Genomic DNA, 6000 nt, shown 5'->3' on the forward strand with positions numbered 1-6000 from the left:
AGATAGTTTATTAATTAAAATATTTACTTATTTTTTTATCTAGTTTTTATTACTATCTTTTTATATTAATAAAAACTATACTATATTCTATCAATTAAGTACTAGAATATTTTACTATTTATAAAGCTACTAAAGAATTTTATTATTTAATTAAATACTTTAAAATTAATAATATAGATATTTTTTTAATTAAATAATAGATAATTAAATTTCTAAAGCTAATATTATTAAGTCTATTTTATTTCTTAATAGCTAGTTTTAATTAAATTTAATAAGTTATTCTATTTTATTTATTACTAATAAAAGACTGTCGTGACCTGCCAAGGCCGTGTTATGTGCCTCCATAATATAACCCCTGCAGACTACTGCCAGAGTACCTACTAACTAGTAACCTCTTATTAACTAACTATTAATCCCTGAGGATCTCTAATAAACTACTACTATAAAATAGATATATTATAATCCTATAAAGATAACTATAGTCTTATATATTTCTAACTAGGAAGGATCTATTAAAAGAATTATATAATTAATTATAAGATTAGACTCCTAGGACTATTATCTAACCACTACTAGTAACTACTATTAGAGACTACTATTAGAGACTATTAATAAGAGAAGTTCTATATATGATCTCTAGATATTCTAGTTCTATAGATTCTTAAGTAATTTATTCTATTTCCAATAGAGCTATCTAATTAGCTGAACCTGATTTCTTTATACATTGACATCATCCAGTAGTTGCTAGACCTTGGCATTATCTGGTGCCTTACAAAGACTCTCTATTTTTTTTTTATTTTTTTTTAGATTTTTTATAGTATTTTCTATTATATATCTAGCTACTTATTTTACTATAATTACTAATAAGATTTTCTATTATTAATAAAAATATTAATTTATAAGTTTTTTTTAACTATATTTAATTTTTAAAAAGTTTTTTAACTATACTAGATCTATTAAATCTAATTTTATAAATAATTTTAATAGTCTCTATAATAATAATTAGTATAAAAGTCTTTATATTTTATTTATAATAACTATTAAATTACTTACTATTTTTAGAGAATTATATAAAAAAGTTATTATTATAGTAATATAAGACCCTATATCTTTAATAAAATATAGAAATTAGTATAATACTAGAGATCGATTATTTAAAAATTTTAATAATAATTATAAAGTTTTTATTTTTTTAATATTAATATAAATTTTAATATTAGTTAAAATTGATAAGTTTTTATAATATAGCTTAAATCTATTTTAGTAAATATATTACTTACTTTATAATAAATTAATATTTATATTAACTAGTTTAAAGCCTGTATAATAAAAGCTTAATCTTAATTATAATCTTAATATTAAGCTAATTCTACTAGTAATAAAAAATCTTAAATATCTAGAAACTTTCTAATAAATAATTATTCTATTAATTCTAATACTATTATTAATTATACTAGTAACTAGAAAACTAATAAAATTAGTTTTTTTTTTAGTTTAATATAAATAATAATATTTCTATTAAATAATAATATAATTCTATATACTATAAAAATATAAAATATTTATAAACTATATTTATAATATAATAATATATAAGAAAGAATCTATAATTAAAATAAATAATTAAATTTATTTTTATAAAGCTATTTTATATTAATTTATTTTATAATTTATTAATCTAGAAAAAATTACTTTATATATTACTTTTATGAGTAAAGTTAGTTAGCTTATTTTCTATAATATTTTAAAGTAAATTCTTAGATAGCTTTATAAAAGCTATATATATTAAGCTATAACTATTTTAATATTAAAGCTAGTTATATCTTTTAATTCTTTATTAAAAATATAATTTATTACTATTATATTACTAGTATTATTAATCTTTTTAACTAGATATTTATAATTTAGAATTATTTTAATGTTTATTTTTAAAAAGATGTATCTAAATTGATTATTAAAGTTTTACTTACTTAATTTTTTAAATAGTTTAAATATAAAAAATATCTATAATAAAATATTTTTACTAAATATAATTTCTATAAAAATAAATTTTATAATAATAATTTTAATAATCTTAAACTTTATTATAATAGTAATAGTTATAATAATAGTCTCTATAATTAGAATAATATATAATAATAATTTATTAATTAATATTATCTTTAAAATAGGTTAATCTTTTATTTTATATATTAATTATTTTACTAGTAGTTATATAGTTAGAGTTATATTTTATAAAATTTATATTAAAGCTAAAATTATTATTTATAATAAAATTAAAATCTAAATAAGAGTTTCTTATTTAATTTTAACTTTAATATTAATTTTTTAGAATTTTTATATAACAGATTCTCTATAGAACTGTACTAGAACTAGTCTACTTAAGCTAATATAAATTATAATAAAAGTTACAATAATTATTAATTTTAGAACTAATATTTAAATAATTATACTTATAATACTAATATTAATATATCTTTTAATAATAATATTTATTCTATAGAATAAGTAATAGTAGTATTTATATTCTAGATAATATTTATATCTTTATTAATAGATTTAATAGGGTTTCTAGTTTTATTTATATTTATTATTTATATTAAATCTTTTCTATCTAATTTCTTTATATACTATAGTAGTATAGTAGAAAATCTACTAAAATATAGTTACTTTTATAGATATAAATATAACTAAAGTTTATAAAAAAAATTATAGTTAATACTAGTTATTTCTAGTTTATTAATAATATTAAATTTTTATACTTAATATCTAGTATTAAAATTAAGATTATAAAATAGTTTATTACTATTAATAATTTAGAATTAAAGTATTTTTCTAATATATATATTATATTTAATCTATATTTCTCTGATAAAATATTTAAGAATTTTATATTTATAAAACTATCTATAATAATTTTTCTAGCTATGAATTCTAGTACTAAATTATTGTTCAATATAAAAATTATAATTAAATAAAATATTATAATATTTAGTAACTAGTTAATTACTACTATTAGCGTATATGGAGATATTATTATATCTATTAAATATTATATAAAGAATAATAATTTACCTAAACCTAGAACTTTTATATATATATTAACATATATTAAATTATTTATATATTTTTATATTTATATATTTATAGAAGTTTTTACTAGCTAGTGAAAACTTTATATTTATATCTAATAATAAACTAATCATTAATAACTAATTTAAATAGATATATTAAAATATATAATTTTAGATATTTTAAATTAGAAATTCAAAGATAAAAACTAGTATTTAATAATTTTTTATTTTAAAAAAACCAGAAAATATATAAATATATTATAAAATATATAATTGAAAACTACTTATAATAATAAATTATTTTTATAAATAGTATTATTATTTTAAAAATAATTTATATATTACTAAAATTTATTTTAATTATAATAATCTATACTAGTTTATAGTAATTAAGAAGCTATTCTTATATTAAATATATTAGATTAAGAAATTAGTAGTATTCTATTTTTAAACTTATTATATTATAAATAAAAAAATCCTATAAATAGTTTAAATAGATATATAGATTATAAATATAAAAAAAAGAAGTAAATATATAAATAAATTATATTCTTAAAAAATTATAGAAGTAACTAAATAATATTAAAATTATAAAAAAAAATTATATTTAATTATATATATAACAGCTATTAAAATATATATATATATATATATAAAAATTACTAGTAGGTTTACTATAATTACTTAATATTACTTAAAAATATAATAAAATTATAAGAAATACTAGAAAAAATAATAAAAATTATTAAATATAAATATTACTAGCTAATAATAAATAAAGAAATTAAGAAGTATATTAAAAAATATAATTTATATTAGTAGATTATAATATATTAATATAAATTTTATAGTCTAATAAATAAGTTTTTATAATTTAAAAACTTTATAAATTAAATAATAATAAATTTTATAATTAGACTATCTTTTATAGAATATTAAAGAAAGATATATAATACTATTTTTATAATAATTAATTACTTTACTAAATATATATTTTATATTTTATATATAAAAAGTATCTCTATAAAAAACCTTATTATAATCTTAAGTAAATATATATATTTATATATTAGAGTTCTAAATAATATAATTAGTAATAAAAATAATATTTTTTATAAATATATTTTATTTAATATTCTACTATTATCTTAATTTAAACTATAAATTAATTACTATATATTATTTATAGATAGATAAATAAATAGAATACTAGAATTAAATATTTAAATACTATTTATATATTTATATAAACTAGAACTAAGATAACTAGCCATAATAGCTATTAATAATATAATTTATTTATAATAAAATAATTAGATAAAATATAAATACAAGCCTTATATAATTTCTAATAAAATATTAACTATAATTTTAAGTTAATATTAAAGATCTAGAGAAAAGTTTTATATAAAATATACTAGAATAAGTTAACGAATTCTAAAAAAAACTATAAATAGTTAATTAAATAACTAGAAAATATAATTAAAACTATAAAAAAATAATATAATAAAAAATATAAAGATATAAAATTTATAATTAATAACTTTATTATATTAAATGTAAGAAATATTAATTAAACTAGATTAAATTATAAATTAAATAACTAATGTCTAGAATGTTTTAAAATTATATATATATAATACTAATTTTATAAATTATATTTATAGTCTAAGATATTTTATATTTTTTATTTTATAAATATACTAGAGATTTATATATAGTATTAAAACTAGAATTATTATTTATTAATAAAAAAAGAAATATAAATTTAAAGATATAATTATTAATTATTAATATTTTTTAATTTAATAATATAGATAAAACTCTAGCTATAATATATAAGAATTATTTAATTATAGAGATACTATTATACTAGATATTTATAAAGAATAGTAATATCTACTATAAAAATATAAAAGAGAATAGTCTATAATATCTTAATTTAATTTAATTTAATTCAAGTTCTTATACCTGTTAGAGCTTGATAATTGGTCTAGCTATGCAGGTACTTTATTAAATAAAGTAAACTTAAAGCTGTTAATACTATTTTAAATATAGTAGTATTTCTATATAAATAAAAATAATTATAATTAAAGCTTTTTATATAACTAGCTCTCTATTTTAGTAATAAGTATATTAACTTCTCTATATTCTTTAGTTTTTATATAGTTTTTTTTTAATTTATTATTATAATTTCTAGTAGACCTGGTTACTAGTAATTTTATTAGGGTATCCTAATCCTTATCTTTAGTATTTAATTTTATAATTATTTAGCTTTATATTTTTTAATAAGCCTGGTTTCTAGTATAAATTCTAGCTAGCTTTTAATTTATAATTTTAATAATATAATAGATTACTATAAGCCTGGTCTAAAGACTAGATAATTTTAATAATATTTTTTCTAATCTTATAAATTTTTATAGTTAAATTATTCTAGAATCTCTAGAGATTTTAGATTTAGAATCTCTAGAGACTCTAGTTTTATATTTATATTCTTAAACTAATTTAACAGGCTAGTCTTTAGTATAAATTTAATTATATATTTTATTATTTTAGGATTTAATACTAGTATATTATAGTTTATATATAGACTAATATCTATATATATAGTAATTTTAGTAAATATTTTTCTCTATTTTATTTACTATTTCTTATAAATTAATAAAATATATTATAAAGTCTGCCTGGCCTAGCTTTAGTATATATATAGTTTATTAAAATATTTTTTAATTTTCTAGAAATAATAATTTAAGATTAAGTATCTTAAGTAAAATTATATAATAATTAAGCTATAATATTTTAAAAGATTTTTATATAATTTTAATACTTATTTATTTAGATTCTTAACTAGGTACTTAATAAATTATATTATTTTTATAGAATTTTACTACTTTTTTTATTTATTATTCATCTATTAATATACTAG

The sequence above is a fragment of the Aspergillus versicolor genome (assembly GCF_001890125.1).
Source record: "Aspergillus versicolor CBS 583.65 unplaced genomic scaffold ASPVEscaffold_6, whole genome shotgun sequence".
In the NCBI taxonomy this organism is placed as follows: Eukaryota; Fungi; Ascomycota; class Eurotiomycetes; order Eurotiales; family Aspergillaceae; genus Aspergillus; species Aspergillus versicolor.